The 20,529-nt window shown below is 32.4% G+C and overlaps 1 protein-coding gene across 2 annotated transcripts in view; it reads right to left on the bottom strand.

The window, feature by feature from the left end:
* Positions 1–20,529, bottom strand: part of SEMA3A (semaphorin 3A) — a 479,082-nt gene that overhangs the window by 108,280 nt on the left and 350,273 nt on the right. The gene's annotated exons all lie outside the window — the stretch shown is intronic.

Below are 20,529 nucleotides of genomic sequence, written 5' to 3'. Positions count from 1 at the left end.
TAATGGTATAAACCAAGGAAAACGGAAAGCATATGTGTTCATACTTCACGTAGATTATGCTTTTAATAGGAGCTTAATTTGAGTTTATGCAGATATCACATACCTGTCATAATTATTCAGCTATGAATGCCTGTTAACTCCCAAGGTATATAACAATGAAAGGAAAAATTCTATATTAGCTAGAATGAAAAATTACAGAACATGAACAATTTACTCTACAGTGTTTTGCCCTAGTGAGACATGGTAAAGTTAAGTTCAACCACAGAGCAAATCAATGGCTCACCAAAAATAAAATAGTGGAACAATTCACTTGATCGTTCTTTCCATGTGCTTTTTAAGTCTTCTATGTTGAAAGCACAGTTACTTTTTCACTAGCCATCTTATCATTTCATAAAGCATCAGAGATTTTTTTTATCCTAAACTGTGAAAGTACAGAGCTTTTTGCTAGTTCTTTTTATGAATGTGTTTATCACATCCATTATTAGACACCACTGGGAATTTTTATCAACTTAAATGTAGATATGTCAATATAAATAAGCATATGTACTGTAGGAAGTATTAAAATCTACTCATATAGATTCTTTACATTTCAAGATTTTTTAATAGATACTATCTGGGAAATGATGAGGCCAATAGAATTAACATTTTATTTATACCAAGGTATGCTTAAGTGAAGCCTGGTCACTCAAGTACTATCATAATCATCTGTAAATATATGATTTTCTTTTAGCAAATTAGAAAATATTGAAATACTAATTGTTTTGGCAGAGGTATTGTAGGAGAGAATCCTATAAATTCTTTGTGAGAATATAAATTTTAGAGAATTATTTGGGAAATATTTTAGTTTTGGAAATAGATACAAATGGAAAAAAAGGAAAAAAATAAAAATTAAAACAAGATAGAATTCACCATGAAATTTAGAATACTGAAAAAAAATAAATACCAATAACAAGAGGGTGATAAATTATGTCATATCTACATAATTGATTATAATGCAGGCATAGAATAGATACATCTATTAAATATTTTATTTACATATTAAATATGTTATTAATACCTATTAACATATCGCCAAAGAAATAATGCCACAACTGTGTTAAGATGCATGAAAAAAAATGGAAGGAAATTCATTATGATATTAAGTCTCTAGCTTACATTATTTGGGTATTTTTTTCTGTTTGTATCATTTTGATTTCTCTTAATATTTTATACAATAATAATGCAGCTCATACATTAAAAAACAACAGGGTCTCTATATCCTACTATATAAGTAAATCTTCAAATTGGCAGTGCATGGACTGAATGTGACCTGGCGACATGCTTTATTTGTTGGGCTCAGATTTTGAAATCTTGAAACTGAATATCTTTTCATGAGACTTAGGACTTTTCATGGGATAACCCATTTCCACTGTTACCCACTGTTTTGAGTTTCTTTCTCCATCTTTTTATGTCACCTGCATGATCACCATAGGCATTTGAGTTTGCAACCCCTATAAAGCATTGTAGCTTAACTTAATCACCAACAAATACACTGCATTTATATCTAATAGTCTCCAGTTTTTAGATTTACTTCATATAACAAAGTCCTCACAAGGAATGTGGTCATGCTCATATATCTCATGTTAGAAGTACTATAAGGTTTAGCAATTAATCATGGTTAAACACAGAAGTTAATGGGGACTTCAAAGGGATTCGAAACTCTAATTGTCATAGTATCATAAATCTCCATAGCTTTTTGCTCATTCTTTCCATATAATTAAGTTGATCTATATACATACTGTTAACAATATCTATTTTATTAAAAAATGGGTGGTTCCAAATATGTACATCTAAATTAATTACCCAGAATCTTTAAGAGTTGAGCTTTAAATGTGTATAGTTAACTATTGAAAAATACAGGCAAAGCAGTCCTTATCGAAGTACCCAGATGTTGAGTGACTTCTTTTGCTTTCAAATTAATGACCATGGAGACATTCTACATCATACAGTGAGTTGACTTTTGGGTCATTATTTCTAATCTATTACAGTAAAAACATGAATTATTTATAAATGAATCTCTCTCACTGGAATTAGTTTCTGGCTATAAAGCAAGATTTCTTTGTTATCAAATAAACATTTATAAATAAATAATCTAGGATAAATCAAGTATTTTTATTTGGTTTATTAAGGAGAATGTCTGATGCTGAAAATTAAACTGTACATCTAAAATTACCATTCACGTGGTTTGGAAATTTATAGAATTTTAAGAGACATTTTCAATTAGAGAAAACAGTGAAACTTTATTATAGATTATTTTAATAGTAGTTGAAAGCTCAATTAGTATCTTTCTCAGCTTATTCATGGCCATTTACTCTTCTTAAAAATATACTTTAATCCCTGTCTTTAAGAAATTTAAAGTTTTAGATGTAGGGAGAATGTTACATAAAAATTGAGTGTAGTAAAAATTACTGTGAGTTATAACATATATTCTACCTACTTTGTGTTATACAAATTCAAAGTGAAGAGATAGTTTAAATGAGTTGGATCAAGAATGCACATGATGTATTTGTGGTACACTTAAAAGAATGCTTCAACTTGAACAATAGACAATGTAGGAATAAAAGAGAAGAAAAATTTAGCAAAATTATGTTCTGTCTAGGCACTGTTAAGTAAAAAAAAAAACAAAAAAAAAAACTGTCAATATTTGCCCAAGTCTATGTTTGATCAGTGTTGATGGGTAATACACATAATTACAATCAGAAAGCCCATAAATAAAAATTATGCTAATGGAAAAGCTGGAAGAAAATATGCAAATATTTAAAAAGTTATGTTGGACTACTGATTATGTCTATGTATGCATTATAGTTATGAATATGCATACACACATGTACATATACACACATATGCATGTATTCTATATGTTTGACCTAATATGTTACATATAAACATATAAACAACTTGAACATAACATAACTTAATATTATATATTTTAAAATCTTAAGTATGATAGTGGATTTACAAGTATTTTAACATACACATACGAACAGACTATAATGTATAAAGTTTAAGAAAACAGACTCTTTTCAAAAATTATATTGACTAAACATTCCCTATTTTCTTCTGCCCTTTTCCTTCTTCTTTTTTTTTTCTTTTTATTTGTCTCGAACAAGATTGAGGATGGCTTGCCTCATGGTGGAAGAAGAGAAAAATACTTGAAGACTCTACCTTTGGGGTAGCTTTTTGGTTTGGCTTGTAGTTTTGCTTTAATTCTGTTCCCTTTACTACTATGTTATCATCAGCTTCCTTATCCATGCTACTGGTGTGTGCTAGCACAAACGAGGAAGAAGTACACGTTCCTGGAAAGAGTAGAATATATTATATATGTTTCATTCATTTTCAAATAGTGAATTATTTCTTTGAGCGGCATTCTAGCCGCAAAGCTAAATAACAGTGAAAAGAGACAGGAAGTGGGAAGTGCAAGAGTCCAAGACGATAACAAAAGAATGGGAATAATAATAAAAAGGCAGTGAGTATATTGTGGAGTAGTAACTCCTGAGGAATTTAGGTAATTTCTAATGTTGTTATCGTTACTGAGGAATCCTATAACGCTAAATAAAGCAAAGACTATTTACAAAAGAAATATGTCTTCTTTTAGTCATTTAATTTATGATCTTGGATAAAAATGGTATTCTTTAATTTAAGAGGAAAAGGTAATACGACATTACCTTGAAAAAATTTAGGCCTGATGTCCTTTTCAAAGGATGGCCAAAGAAAACCTAAAAGCATCTTGAACATAGAAAATCTAGGCAAGTATTTATAATGCTCAGTTTTTGAGCTCAAGGAATCCCTGTATGAATCAGTTACTAATTCTAACTCACAGAAAATTCAAGCCATCTAAAATCTGCACTAGGATAGAAAAACTAAATTTTGATTTTGTGGCATTAAAACACTGCAGGTGTCATACTCTGAGAGGAGTATTCTGTATCTACAAAGTACACAGTTAAATCTTACCCAAATTTTACAGAATCATTTAGACAACATATAATGCCAATTACTAGTATTATTCATTACTGTGCCATCATAGTTATAATAAAAAATTCAGTTTTCATGATCAAAATTTAATATTAGAATTGAACAGGTGGATATTTATCTTCAAAGAAATAAAAAAAAACATTTTAAAGCATAGATTATCAGAATGTAAAGGAGGCCCAAATTTGATTGAAAACTGATCACTTATATTATTTTGGCAAATAAACCAATTTCTGATACATAATATTTTCTATCTTTAAATTTATATTAAAGGGCATTAAATTATGAGTAACTTACAAGAAATTATTTACAATAGATATTCACAATATATATTTACTAATATAATTAAATACAAATACAATTAACTAAAGAATAATGTGAAATCATCTTTAAAAATGTGAATTTTTTTAATTGCATATAATAAATGTAAATAAAATCAACACAATAACTGATTCAAATAAAGGATAACCGTGGCTTCCAGGAAGTTTAGATTTATTAATATTACCATTTCACAGAGTCCATCAAAATCTATAAAAACAGTAAAATTCAGAGAGGATAAGTAACTATTCGGTATCTCAGCTTTAGAATCTTTTCCAGCAAAAAATCCTGCCTCCTTCCACGGTAACCTTTGTGGATTATGGTTACAACATTTATTCCTAAATCCACAGTTAATTCAGTAAAGGCATTATTCTATAAACAATATAAGCTACATCTCAAGTACCATTATAACTATGTTTAGTTTTGCTGACCTGCTTCAAGTCCAGATTTCTGCTTGGCTGAACATCAGTGATCATACAAGTGGTGACTGTGTGGTAGCTTTGGAAGCACCAACCATTTCAGCGAAATTGCAGCTGTTACATGTTCAATATCTTGGTTTTTTGAGTCCAGTTTAATTTTATAAAAGCACTTACAGTTTGGTTATAGTTTTCCATTTCTTTATCTCTTTCAAGTCTCTAAGTGTTATTTATTTATTTATTTATCTATTTATTTATTTATTTATTTATTTATTTTCATAATAATACTTTAAAAAACCTGATTGTGAAAACCAGAAAAATGACTACCTGACTACTGCTTCCAGATAGACTTTGAAATGACTGCTCATTTTGAATAAATGACCAAGGAGTTATCAGCTGAAATGATACATGTATACACTTGATTTGAAAGCAATTTTAAATTAAGATAATAAAATGACAGAGCAGGAAAATCAGGTCTAACTAATGAGTTGTAGTTCTGTACATGTTGCTTTATAAATTTTCACGCAGAAGCATTTGAAAACCAGATCAATCAGCTCATGGATAGCTGGTTTTAGGGAGTTGAGAACAAACGTATAAAGATGACATGACAGGATCTAGTCATTCCAATTTTCCATAAATCATAAAATAATGCCCAAACCCATTTTGTTTAGGATGCCTCAAAACTACTTTCAAATAGTAAGGACTGGGGGGCAAAATTCATTTAGATTACTAAATGGTTAGCAATAAAAACACTGCTTCTCTATGTGGTATTATAAAAAGTCCTCCCAAAAGAGGCATAATACTTTCTTTGGTGAGCTACTTAATGCTGTGGTCTTTACAAATTGAAAAAAAAAAAAAAATCAGGAATTCAAGCTTAGTCTCCTATACTTTAAATTTATGCTCCCAGGGGCACCTGGGTGGCGCAGTCGGTTAAGCGTCGGGCTTCAGCCAGGTCACGATCTCGCGGTCCGTGAGTTCGAGCCCCGCGTCGGGCTCTGGGCTGATGGCTCAGAGCCTGGAGCCTGTTTCCGATTCTATGCCTCCCTCTCTCTGCCCCTCCCCTGTTCATGCTCTGTCTCTCTCTGTCCCAAAAATAAATAAACGTTGAAAAAATAAATAAATAAATAAATTTATGCTCCCAGATATGGTATGTATTAGAAATCTAGCTCTCTTTACTTGGAAACACATAATTTTGCTAAAGTCAAGGTTAGTACACATAAGGAAAAATGAAAAATCAAGCAGCTCTCCAGTTGATTAACAAAAAGCTATAATATCCATTTACCTCAAATATCCTTTTTATTTATTTTGAGATAGAGAAAGAGAAAGCACAGGTGGGAGAGAGAGGGAGGGAGAGGGGGAGACAGAGAGAGAGAGAGAGAGAGAGAGAGAGAGAGAGAATCCCAAGCCGGCTCCATACTGTCAGAGCCTGATGCAGAGCTCGAACTCACTAACTGCGAGATCATGACCTGCGTCGAAATCAAGAGTCGGATGCTTAACTGACTGAGCTACCCAGGCAGCCTTACCTCAAATATCCTAATGTTTAAATCCAAATTTCTGAACATGAACAAAATAAGGCAGGGATCTGTTCTCAACAGTAAGTGAATGACTTTTGTCTTTATAATATTCTGTCCAATATTCTGCAAAGCTACCTGTAAGCTGTTACTCACAACCATCATACACTGTCAAAGATAATTCCATCAGGAAAAGTAAAGTTACAGTATGATGAAACCTGAAAATTCCTATGTAATGTGATACCTAAGAATGTGGGTTTCTCAAGGAATATTAAGAATAGAGGATAAGGATATGCTTATATTAGTAGGGGAGGATGCGACATTTGGAATGAGATAATTTTTGGCTAACTGAATCAATGGACTGTAGTTGAAGTTTAGGAGGAGCAAAGGGAGGATGAGAGGGGGTGTTGTAGGAAATGAGAACATGGATGTAGGAGGAGATCATATTACACGGAGCTTTGAACCTGACCATAAAATCTTAGATGCTGTTCTGGGGGGAAAGAGTAACTGGTGGGCTGGGGTGAGGACATTGAGCAAACACAGATGGAGATTAAAAATGGTCGCAAAATCAAGAAAGGAGAAAATATGGTGGGAAGGAAGTTGAGGGATATCCTGAATTATGTGGTAAAGTTTTGACGTTTTGTAATTCTGAAATCTTCCTACAGATAAAGTTAAGGAATATTTAACAAAGGACAATTATGAAACATGGAATATATTTGTTGAACTATTCATTTCATCTTAAGCACCCTGCTCTATTACTAAATTTCTTACATCTTTTTACCCTATGAAAATGAATGAAATTATCATTCTCCTCCAGTATTTTGTATCCCCCCACCCCTTGCAGTCTGGAAAACAAATGGGACAAAATGGAAAATAACGCGTATGAATGAGTTACCAGGAAGGCATGGCTGGTCATTAGAAGGTTTGACAAGTCCAGTGTTTTGGAATAGAGAAGTGTAACTAAACCTCAAATGTATGGTTAACCTAGACTGCTTGTCTTCTACATAATTTTTGCTTTTGTCTGGCAGTTGTAAGCACTTGAATTTCCAAAGACAGGTGCCAGGCAAGATCAGGGAAGAGGTTAGAGCAATGCTGTCTTTCCTGTTTTCCTACCCCTACGGCTAAATTCCCCATAGGTGACCTGTGTGATCACTTCACAGGACCAGAGGGTCAGCAGCAATGGCATAAAGGCTGCAGCTGTTGCTGTGGTGCTAGGGCCACACTCTTCTCTTTGCCAGCCCTCTCTCTGGTCCTAGCATTAATCACAGCAGCACCAGCTGAGAAGATAAGAAGATGCTAGGTCTTGTGCTGGGCACTTCTGCAGTCTGTGGAAAGCGAGCACCTGGGTTTGAGTCCAGGCTCTCCTGCTTCAGAGTTGTGTGACTCTGACTTTCACCTCCCTAAGGCTGTTTTCTCCTATGTGACAGTAACATAGAAACTGTGCTATTATTTTTACTGTCATTTTCATATTGTATTTATATTCCTCACAACCGTGCTATGTGGTAGATAACATTTTATTCACTTGAAGGTCAAGGACATTGCTTATGCTCCAAGGGGTACAAATGATAATTAACAGAACTGGAATTTACAGTAATTATAACCATGGCCAAGGTATTACAGTGGAAGATAGTAGGTTTAGCTGTTCAAGCTGTTGTTACATGAAATGTTATGATTTTAAAAATCCACAGCACAAAAGATGTGGTTTGTGTACTGAGAAAATACTCTGGAAACAAGGAACCATTACTTCTAATCATGCCCTACCACAGGCTGTCTTAACTTGTTTCTTCATATGCTCAAAATGATTACCAGGGCCCTGTGCAGCAAATGACAGACCTGAGAAACAAAGATAAGTCTTGGGTTTTTTTCAAAGGATTAATTGGGAAATATATTTTAAACACATCAAGATAAATTTAGCCAGTTGCATAACTCTCTTTTCCTGCTGACCTACACTCCCTTGAATTGGATTCCTTTCACAGCCAAATTTCACATATAACTTGTTTTATTATCCCTTTTCGTCAATTATTTCTTCTACATAAACACTTTTCCTGAATTCCATTTCCCACTCTTCCACTGGAAGGGTCATATTAGAAGACATCAATGACTTTCTTGTCCTAACTCCCCTGGAGTTAGAACAAAGCTTTTTTCAATTTTTTTTCATTTTATTATTTTTTTAATCTTTGCGGCCTGTCTGGTGTTCCTTGGTATTTTCATTGAACATGGAGATCCTGAGTGCCTATTTCAAGGTATGATTTTTTTGTTTTGACTTGATTCTGTGTTTGTGCTACCCCTATCTGTTTCCTGGTCTTTCATTACTTCTCCCCAGATTTCACCAAAAGTGCCTTTGCTAAGGCTAAGAAGCTAAGGCTTTCTTATATCTCATTTCACCTTAATTATTCCTCAAAACTTCTAAGTCATGACCTCCTTGTCTACACTTCTTTCTTCCTTCAGCTCAGTACTTGCCTCAGTGACACAATGCTTGGATGACTCTTCCAAACCCTAACCTCGACACAGTGGAAACCAAGCACTGCACTTTCTTCAACACCACGATCTTATGATCAAGTCAATTCTAAATGATGCTTCAAATCTTATGAATGAACTCAATGGGATTTGTCACACATGTTCAAAGCCCAGAACATACCCTTGGCTTATTAGTCTCATTTATTCTTTATTATCTGTCAATTAGTAAACCTTTTTTATCCTTCTACCAAAGAACCTCTTCTATATTTTTTTCTTCTACCTTCGTTGCTCAAGTACTGGCTAGGATTACATCAATACCAGACTTCTGCTTAGCTTCCAAGAAGACTCCTTTGATGCTCTATACTGTTTTACCCGTCACTTCAGCATATACTTCACTAGCTGTTTAAAATTCTGTAAAACCTGCTTTCATTATATTAACTTTCAATGCAACAATCCTCAGTAGCTTTATATATATATATATATATACACATATGTATATATGTATGTATATATATACACACATATATATGTATGTATATGTATATATATGTATGTATATATACACATATGTATGTATATGTATGTATATGTATGTATGTATATGTATATGTATGTATGTATGTATATATGTATGTATATATGTATGTATATATATGTATGTATATATGTGTGTATATGTATGTATATATATGTATGTATATGTGTATATGTATGTATATATGTATGTATGTATATGTATGTATGTATATGTATGTATATGTATGTATATATACACATATGTATATGTGTATATATGTATGTATATATACACATATGTATATGTATATATACACATATATATATAATAGAACTTTCTCTCAAGATTCCTCATAATTTGGCCTAATGCTAATGCCCAACCTCATTGTTATTCTACTTTCTAATTTATGCAAAATGGTCTATTGAGCATATTCTCTTCACTATCCAATGAAAATAGTAACTTTGGCATTAATTTCATGTCTTTGTTTTTCTTTGTTTTTTTTTTTTCTTTAGTGAAAATATTTACTTAGTTCCATTGATTTATCAAAACCCTTTCAGATCATTATCAGAATTTACTTTCAAGTAGCTTAATATAATTACTGTATCAAGACATTAGTAGTTATAGAGATCTGAGTTCAAATTGTGACTCTGGGATTCCCTAGGTGTGTGATTTTGCATTGGTTATTTAACCTAATTCCAAGTTTTCTCATCTGGGATACACACACAAACAAACAAAGAAAACAACCTGCCTACTTAGACTATTGTAGCAATGAAATAAGATAACTACTTGGCATAGTGTTTGAAAATGTAGTCATTAATTTTTACAATATTCTTAGTGATCCTACCTCATGCTAGGGGTGGAAGTTGCAGAACTGAGTAAGATACAGACGCTACCAGTCCTCTGTCACTTACAGTTTTGAAGGGAAGACAGACATTAAACAAATACATATACAATGTTCATGTACTTTTCATGTATATTGCTGAAGAATACAATTGTACAAGAAAAATGATGGTGATTTAGCTTGAGTGGGTAGTGGGAATGAGGTGGACAGACAAGGCTTTCCTGAGAGGACATCTAAGTGGAGTTCTGAAGTATAAACAGAAGTTATACAGAAAAGTGTTCAGTAATAACTCAAAAATAGCTTATTGTTGTCACTGTATTGTTAACTGCTTTTACTACTATCTTCTTGAAACCTTTCCCAAACAGTTCATTCCCACTGATTTCTGTTCTCTGAAAACCTATGGCATTATTACATTATTTGACTGTCGTTGGACTTTATGTTTTTGCATCATGTTTCACTTTTATTACTCTGTGTTTCTCCCATTTGTGGAAATGATCCTATACTTGTCTTGACCTGCTTTGGAACCAGCTTAAATACTCTTAGGAAAACTGGATATTCCAAAATTGAGACTTCTGTGGTACTTTCTACATAACTATGATAACTGACCATTGCTTTATGTCAAGTATGATTTTTTTTCCTCCAAAAAATGCCCATGTAGGGTTTGAGAGCAGAAACCAGGTCAAATTTATCCTTCAAATATAAATCCATAATGTTGATATCATAAAGTGAACACAAAAACAAGTATTTGTTGAAAATATGTTTGCTGACTTTGGCAGATTTGTGTCTCTAAGTAATTTCTACATTACTCAAGGTAAGACTCCTTAGTTCAGTTTTATTTACCACTAACATGATATAGCACAAATGATACTCTGTGTGTACTATATGTTGACTGATCACAGAGACGCATTTCATATTTTAAAGATAATATAATATTTTATTATTCTTTGACTATAAAATTTGACATTTTTAAAAATGGTATGAGATGCATGATCCTATTTATTTTTCTCAACTTCCTGTCCGACAAGATGAAAACAACTTTAATATGAAACAGTAGTTTGCGAATTCAAAAAAAAATAAGACATAATCATCCCTTTGTTAGTGAGAAGTCTCTGAATGTTGTTCTAAGTGCTCTTTCATGGTATATTTTTCTGAATTTGAAACAATGGAACAGGGGTTTTAAAGTTATCTGCTTAACTCTTTTGAGCTTATACTAAGAGTACAATTGTCATTGAAGTAATAGTTCTCCTAAGACCCAATGATGAGTCAATTTAGAGCTATTAGGGAAAAAAGGCCATTTGGTGAAAAATTATATGTAAACACTCATCTCAAGCACTACTCTGCAGCATATTTTGAGAGTAGTGTTAAACACTTCCCCTTAAATAGGAACAAAATGTCAAGATCTCAGTACAGCTCAGTTGGGTGCTCCTCTTGTGGAAGAATATGTGTTACATATACTGCTCTTGGTATAACTGGTACAAATTTTGCCATTTTAAAGTAAATAAATCTTCATGGATAGTAAATTCTTCAATAAGAGTATTTTTAACTTTTTAGATACAAATCTACAAAAACTTGTCAACTATTAATATTGGAACAAATACCATACTGCAAATATTGTTTCAGAGATAAAAAGAACATGTTAAAAAGTTACTGATTTTAGTTCAAGTGCAGTTATGAAGATAGGCATTTAACAGTCTGTTACCTTCAGTTACTTGACTGAAGTGATGTGTATTTAAATCACGTATGGTTATGCTATAATTTCAAATTACCAAAACATCTAATGAAAACATAGCCATGCTTTCAAAGTAACTATTGGCATTTTTTTAGGGTAAATTCACTGCAAGGCTCATTTTAGAAATGGCATGCTTCTTTTATAATTATGCAGCTCTAAAGATGGTATGTATATAATATATATACTTATATATATATAATATATATATTTCATATATATGTAAAACTATTATATATATTTATATAGAGAAACAATTAATGGTTTAAGTATACTGTATATTGCTTTAAGCAGCTACATTTATTACCTAGAAAGGAAGCCTTTTCTGCTCTGAAACTCAGTTTTAAAAGTTATGAAATACATAATTCAAAAATGATTTTTAAATTTGAAATATCTAACATGTAGACACTAAATACGTAAGACAGTTAAAACATTCGAAGGACAACATATTTGAAAATCTCAATATTATTATTATATTATAAAAGATGTGAAGTTAGGTCTGTCCTATTATAGAAAATAAACTAAATAAACTGTGTTTGTGAATATTTGAAAGATTTGAAGTTTGATTCCATACTATCTGAATAATAAAATAATACAAATATTATAAAAGATCCCTTTTATTTTTTAAGTTCCAATGGAGGTGTATGTGCCTATAGTTCTTGCTAAGAACTTTGTAAATAAAACTATGGAAGTTCAGAGTATCGCAGGGAAAAATCAACACGCGTGTTTAATAAAAATCTAGGAATTTGACAGAGTGCTAATGGCTGCTGTATCATGAGATGTCCTCCTTTTCATTTCTGAAAATATATTATTTAATGTTTGCTCCTTAAACAACAGGCAGGTAACACAATGTCTGTAGATAATATGCCTAAATACGTGCACGAAGAGCTTACCACACAGCAACAGCATGTTTTCTCTGCAAGGAGAAAAGATTCAACCCAAATGCAATGAAAAGGAAGCATAGGACAGAGTTGAACCAACAAATGTAAAATGGCATTTACATTTTTTGGAAGCAAGGAAAATGAAGCAAAGTGGGACAAAATGATGATTAACTTTTTTTTTCTATTAAAAACAAGAATATTTAAAATTGGTACTTTTAAAGTCATAATAACTATGCTGACACTGGTGGTTATTCATTTACTCAAATTAACAAATATTATTAAGTGTCCAACGCGTCAGAAGGCTTGCTGTAGAAAACTGCGTAGACTGATAAAAAGAATATACTCTTACACAAAAGTGTAGGTTTCACATCTCATCAGAAGAGAAAATCTCCAAACTAAAAGCATTTACGTTATCATCCAGAGCACTAGAATCAGAATGAGAAGTACTTGGCATCACAATTCAGCATCTATTCAGCAGAGTGTTTTACTAGGTTAAACATATTTGATCACAATATCTCTCTGTGGTAAAATGATAGAATTAAATCCTTTTCTAGCTAACATTGTGGTTAATACAAAATGGTTTCTAAACATCAGGTGAGACTGAAGGAAAACTGCTTTACTTTGACTCCATGTTTCAGGCAATATTTATACTTTCCTCACAATGAATAGCTAGAAATTTATTAACTTATTAATCAGTCATAAGTAAAGAGCTAACTTCAGTCATTTTCAGTCAAAAACATGCAGTGATTTTGATTATGATGCTCTTTTCCTAACCTGCCAACCATTACAGAAAATGAGATGCTTTATCTAAAATCAAAATCAGTATGTTATGAACAAAATTAAATGCCATATTACAATGTCTTTTCTTTTTCAATCACAGACATGAAGGTTGTATTTTTACACAACTCTGTATATTCTGCCAAATTCCAAAGTCTGAATTCTAGTTAATCCATGGTCTACTCTCTGAGAGTATTACTGAATTAATGTTTTATGCATGCCAAATACATGGTGTTCACAGAGAGGGGGGAAAAAGGCATTTAAGGAGAGCTGAGGGAAACCTGCTCCCTGTCAAACTGCTCAACCCCTGAAATACCTGATTGTTAAGCAAGCTGTGTCATCTCCTGCCAATTAAATCCTGATGGGGGAAGATGAAAGGCAATTCTTTTACCAAAATAAAATTTGCCTTTATCCTCAGAGAGCTTTAATTCGAAACTCAAACAATGGCGCATAGTTTTCTTGTAATGCTACCTTCAGTTATTATCTTTTGAATGTTAGTGTGTACATATTTCTGCCTTTGCCTTCTACTTGTCTCCTCGCCCTCTCACCTTAAAACTCCCACTTTCTTACACTGTCAGGAAAAAAAGCTGCTGTTGAACATCACATTGCTTATTATATTTATTGCTTCCTGTGTGTTAGTCTCCGGGAGTGAAAAGTAGACTTTAACACGGACATCATGTTACAAGTGAGAGCACCCAAAGAATCTCTGTCATACTCAGAGTACTGAAGAACATAGAATTTCTATTCTATTTTGAACAAAGGGCCCAAAATATAAATTAATATGGTATTGTTGTTGCTGTCATTATTATTGTGCAATAAATTCCATTGTTAGCCCTACCTGTTATATCAAAGTGGATTTTGAGGTATATTCCTTCCTTCCTTCCTTTTCTTCCTGCCTTGTTTCTCTTTTTGACTCCTCCTTCCTTCCTTCTTTTCATCTTTCCTTTAAGTTTGGACATGCATATTCTCCAACTACTTCTTTCCTGACTTGCTGCATAAAGGCTCTAGTGGTCAAATAAGTTTCAATTGCAGATCTGTGTAAATGTTACTGTGAAAACTTGATTTACTCTGTTCTCTATTAAGGCCTTATGCATATGAGGGATAAAACAATTATACTAACAAAAAATCAAAAGTGTAAAATTTCAGCATAGTTGTAGGTTAATGACTATGGGTTATTCCTGACATAAAGGTGGCAATATATGTCAAATGTATATAATGACTCATATTGAAATATGGAGTACCCAAGATTTTTTTTTTTAAGAGACTATTTGGTGCTATTCAAAGGTTCAAACTAGCTGAGGATTTGTATTTCTCATTCTAATATGTATGATGTGACTTTTTATCCAGGAAAAATATGAGAAAAATTAACCCTTAAAAGACAAAGAAATGATCCCTAACAGTTCAGAGTTTATGATGTGAATCCTACCTGCAATATATATATATATATCCTATTTCAAACAAATGTCCTAATCCCTTTTACAGAACTTATCACAAGTTGTTTGTGCTGCTATGAGAGTATATATTAGTTTAACTATAATACAAGAGAAATGAGGGAAACTAAGGAAATAATGCATGGGTTGATACCAGGAAGATCAGACGGATTTATTAAAGTAAGTATCAGGGGAAAGATCCATCCAGGAAATAGAAAAAAAAAAAAAAATAAAAACAAAGACTCAAAGGAAGAGAGACTGGGAAAGTAAAAGAACTGAAAGAAGAAAAGAAACTCCAGAGTTTCAGGAGAGGATAAGGGAAGAGTACCCAAAAAAGGATGCAGAGGTAGGAAGGACTAAGACCAAAAAGCAGATTTCCCGAACTGCTAGCATTAAAAGAAAGCAAGAGAATGTCCTTAAACCAAGATAATAGGCCACCAACTGCTTTCTAAGAAGCGTGCTCTGGCTTCAGTGTAGAAACCTGACCGGACAGGCCAACTGGTAGAAGAGAAGAGGCAGTGAGGGAAGAGTCTTACTTTATCAAATGGAACCATACATCATGGTGACTTTTACATCTCTGGTCTACAGTCTGGCAGAAAAGTCGACCTAGTCTATTACATACGGCATAATCTGTAAGAGGCAGTTATCTTTTTGTATTTCCTAAATCCTTTCTCGTTACATTTAAGATCACGGTTTCTTGCCATTTTTTTTTTTATGCTCTTGATCCACTTTCTCTGACCTCAAATATGGCTTGCTTCTATGAACTTAAATTATGTACATTTTCAATAGTTTTTATTTTGTTACTATATTTTAAGAATTTATGTCCAATTAAGGCTAAGGTTCTAATGTCATTATTTTATCCACTTGTATTCCAGAATATTCTTATGCATATATGAGAAAATATCACATATGTGCATGACATCCACCAGATAGAAGACTGGGAACAGCTGTTGTAACAGCCAGAATCCCTGAAAATACCAAATAACATGACAGTGGAATCTATACTTATAACAGCAGAATATGATACCAATTCTAAAAAGAAAAACCACCAGGAACAACACCCTTTGGGATACAAAAACTCATAAACCTGAAAAGTCCCACAACCTCATAAAACACTGACAAAATTCCTTTGCTGTGGATATTTGCAATGATAGTTGAATGACAATGCCCAGGCAAATTTCACCTGTATATAAAATTGATCTGTTTTAAAACAATCACTTTTCCCACAACAGACATTTATTTCCTTAAGTTAAATGGAAAATAAACTAAAGCCTATATTTATAAATACATGTTCAGGCAGTCTAAGTTGACTTATATTCCTCATACTACACTTTCACAATATTGTCTAACACACTGCCATCACTATGGATATAAATATACACATACATACAATATATATTATATATAGGTTTATGTACAAACGTTATATAGATATACAACATTACACATATATTTCCTATTGATAACAACTGTAGAAAAAAACAATTATATAGAGAGAACTCACAATAGGAATTATCCTTGTTTTAAATATAAATCAAACTGAATTTACTTTAATACTTTTTTGTAAATCTGACTTATCTCTTTGGACCTATTGAGGTCTGTGACCATAAATAATTTTGTTTCTGAATTTTTCTTTTCTCATGTTTTATGTCAACACTCAACTAGTCTCCACCCTGTTCATTAAACTTTTTTTTTTTTTTTCTAACAGATGTTGCTTTTTCCCTTTTTCTCTTTCATGTTATCCAGGAAAGATCAAAGCGTTTAGTCATTCTTGTCCACTGTATGCAGAGGTGTGTGGGTGAAATTTTGCATGATTCTTGTGCTCTGGTTGCTTTCCTAATGTTTTCAATTATTTCCTTTGATAATATTTGATATGTGTTGACTGCTTCAACTAACAGAAATCATCTTAAATCTAGCTACTTTTTGAGAATAAAGGGCAATAGCGTAAAGTAACGAAACAATGTTTAAATTTTATCTGTTTTAAAGAGGCAAATGACTCATTTTCAATAAAGAAATAGTACTTTTGTGAAAGAAACCATACAATTCTTCTCTGAAATTACTTGCTAATGTTTATAATCAGACCATGAGCCCCTAGAGAAAGTAAAAGGTAACTGTATTTTTAAAAATAAATATCTAAGGTTATTCAATTTATTTTAATTTTGGAAACAAAAACTTGATACAAAGCTTGGCATCCATGGAAAATTTTTTCATGGCTTTTTTTTTTTTTTTTTTTTTTTACATGTTTGGCAATGAAAGTGAAGACAACATAGCAAACTAGAAAAGAATCCGAATTAGCTGTCAGGAGAACTGAGTTTAAGTTCAGCTTTTGCCGCAAAGTAGCCATCATATTTTAGAAGCAATCTGAGCTTCAATTTCCTATATTAAATATGAAGGATAGAAATTAGATGAGCTACATGCTAATGGTAAGCTTTGGTATTTCATAAACATGCATTTTTGAATAAGAATTTCACGGAAATGTGGTCCCAGTTTAACTCTGGATATAATATTCTTTCATAAAATTTTTTTAAGTGAGACATCAGATAGTGCTCAGCTCTGTGTTCAGCATAGTACTAGCCTGAAGTAGTTACGTAGACATCAAATTTTCCAACTTAATTTCTGGTACTAAAATCTTCCGAGATCATATCTTTTTCTCAGCAGCATAGTTGAAATATACTTCTTATTTCTGTCTTAGGAAATTAGTAAAGTTTTGGACTTGTTAAGTGCAAAGTAGAAAAGTAAATGTGACTAATTTTTTTTTTATTCATGCATTCATACAGCAAACACTTCATTTCATTTTTTTTTTTTACCTGAAGTTGATTTTAATCAAGACATTGGAAACTACTGATTGCCTCTGATGTACTTTATAAACAAGGATATGTCAGTTCACTTCTAGTTTTCTAGATGTTTGCACTGTAAAAATGGTTATGTTTTGCTTACCATTTACATCATCTTTTCCTATCCATCTGTCAGGTGAGTTATTACACCTCATTCTAGGGGAAAAAAAGACTTTTACTTATGTCTAAGAGACTATGGAATTTTAGCATGAATTTTAAAAAATTCCATAATGCTGTTAGCAAAAATTTGATGTAGTGTCAAGGTATTAGCTAGAATTGCTATCTAGCATGAGATAATACAAAGAAAAGGTATTCCTTATGGCAAATCTTACATTTGCCTCCAAGATTTAGGCCAGCAAGGGGCAAGAAATGTGGGGCACTAAATATTCATCCTTTCCAGGTTAAGTAATTTAAATATGAGGTAAGACAGCTATTAAATGCCAACAAAATGTAAATCAAAAGAAAAAAAAGTTTGCCAGGATAGAAGCACTTAAAAGGAGCTTGAACCCTGGCATGTATACAGAACCCCATTTGCAACATTAGAAAGATTCAGACTTTTAGCCTCTGTGTAAAGCTTTGTGATCATCACAAGTGAGGTAACTTGCTGAAACAGAAGCTAGTCCTGTATTTAATCACTAACCTATTTTCTTAAGTGAATATGCATAATGCATTCTAGGTAACTATTTTTTTTATCAAGTGAGAAATCTTGAGGTGTGAAAATTTTGAGGAGACCAATTTAATGTCATTTCGGTGGCAGCAAAAGTCACACAATGAATCAGTGACAGACCTGTGAATTGATTTTAGATCCCATTAGACTCCCTTTTTAACCACTCAGCAATTCTTGAGATTGCTTTCAGTGACCAAAGATGCAAAATTGAATTAAAATGTCAGACTGGAAAATAAAAATAAAATAAAAATGGAAAGTAGTCATTCTATACAGTTTGATTTCTGACAATTTGAAACTATATTGCCTGCATGTAAATGTACAAATCTCAAAAACTGTGCACAGACCCTGATACCAAATTTTCTATCACTTACAAAGGAATAGATTTAAATTACTAAAGTGTAAGGGCGAAATATGCAAAGACAGAAGCAATTGTGTTAAATAAAATTTCAAGGCTTATGCTGGCCAAGTTTTTAGACAGTGATTAAAGGATGTCCTTTCATGTAAATTTACATTTCTCTAAATGCATTTGTTTTGGCCAGAATTTCTAAAGACTCTTAAGTACAAAATTAAATTTGAGTAAAACAGATAGTTTTTTCAAGTACATTAATATTCAATATCTTCATAGGCATAAGTAGATTGAAAAGAGCCATTTATATTAAGAAACAGAATAGTAACTGCCAATTTTCTGTTTTTTGATAATTTGCCATATAAATTACATATTTTTGGTTTATTAGAGAATCTAGAATTTTATATAGATCAGCATCCAGATTTCTCTATATTCTTGAGACAGTACATAATCAAAATATTAAGAAAAAGAGGACATGTTTCACTGCTAACTTAAAATGAGAGAAAACCAATTTTTATTTTTTTATATTTTAAGTATTCTATTTAAAATATATTGCTATTAATGCTACAGATTCTGCATTTCCCTTTGGGATGAAAAAGAACTACAATTCTCCTTGATTATAAAACATACTACCACTCTCCTGTGTGTTTGAGTAGAAGCACAAGCAGGTATGCTTTGTTTACCTTGGCTCAATATTAAGATTACACAGAGACAGAATTAGTAGAATCAGAAAAGTATGTTTCTGTGAGGTATCCTAGCACTTCCTTTACTGAAACATGACTCCCTGATTATATTATTACCATATCTTTTAAAAGATTCCATGAATTTATCACTGCCATGAAATTTTACCAAGATGACAGGCACTGTCACATTTTTAATACAAAGAACTTAATGTTTCTTTCAAGAGGCTTCCAATAATGCAAGCTGTAATTCATTTCACTTGCAATTCATTGTTTTGAGAGGTTTTAGACCTGAGTATTAATGAACACACAGTATATGTTGTTGAATAGCAGGCTTTCTTTCTTTTTTAAGGCTTAATAATATTCCATTTTATGTATCTACCACATTTTATTTATCCATCCATCTGCTGATGGATATTTGGGTTGTTTCTATATCTTAGCTACTGCAAATAACACTGGAATGAATCTGAAGGATATTATGCTAAATAAAATAAACCATCACAGAAGGACAAATGCTCTCTGATTCCACTTAAAGGAGGAACCTAAAATAGCCAAAGTCTCAGAAATAGAGAGTAGAATGGTGGTTGTCAGGGACTGTGGGTAGGGGACATGGGGATTTGCTGCTCAACAAGTATAAAGTTTCAGTTATGCAAAATGACTAAATTCTAGAGGTCGTCTGTACAGCGTTACGCCTATAGTTAATAATAATGAACCATGCACTTAAAAGGTATTAAGACAGTAGATCTTATGTTAATTATTCTTATCACAATTAAAAAAAAACCATTAAAGAAAACATGATGTATAGCATCATTCCAATAAAGTATAAGTGGTACAATATCAGACATAAGATTTACGTTACCGAAAAGCGATATGCTAGGATGGTTATGGCAACAGACTAACTAGTTGTGTGATAGAAGTATGATGAACCGCGCTAAAATTCAGTTTCCCAAACTAAAAAATGGAGACAACACTTTCATCACGGAGTTGTGAAAATAAACTGCTATAAAATACTGATAAAGCCATCAAGTATCCCAACAATGACAGGCATTAATATTAATACACATAATGAAAAAATCATGGGGAATAGCTGTAGCAGGAGAGACACTGAACAGAATAACAA

The sequence above is a fragment of the Herpailurus yagouaroundi genome, unplaced genomic scaffold (genome assembly GCF_014898765.1).
Source record: "Herpailurus yagouaroundi ecotype Mexico unplaced genomic scaffold, PumYag 100, whole genome shotgun sequence".
NCBI classification, from domain to species: Eukaryota; Metazoa; Chordata; class Mammalia; order Carnivora; family Felidae; genus Herpailurus; species Herpailurus yagouaroundi.
This window is presented reverse-complemented; position numbering and strand designations above follow the sequence as displayed.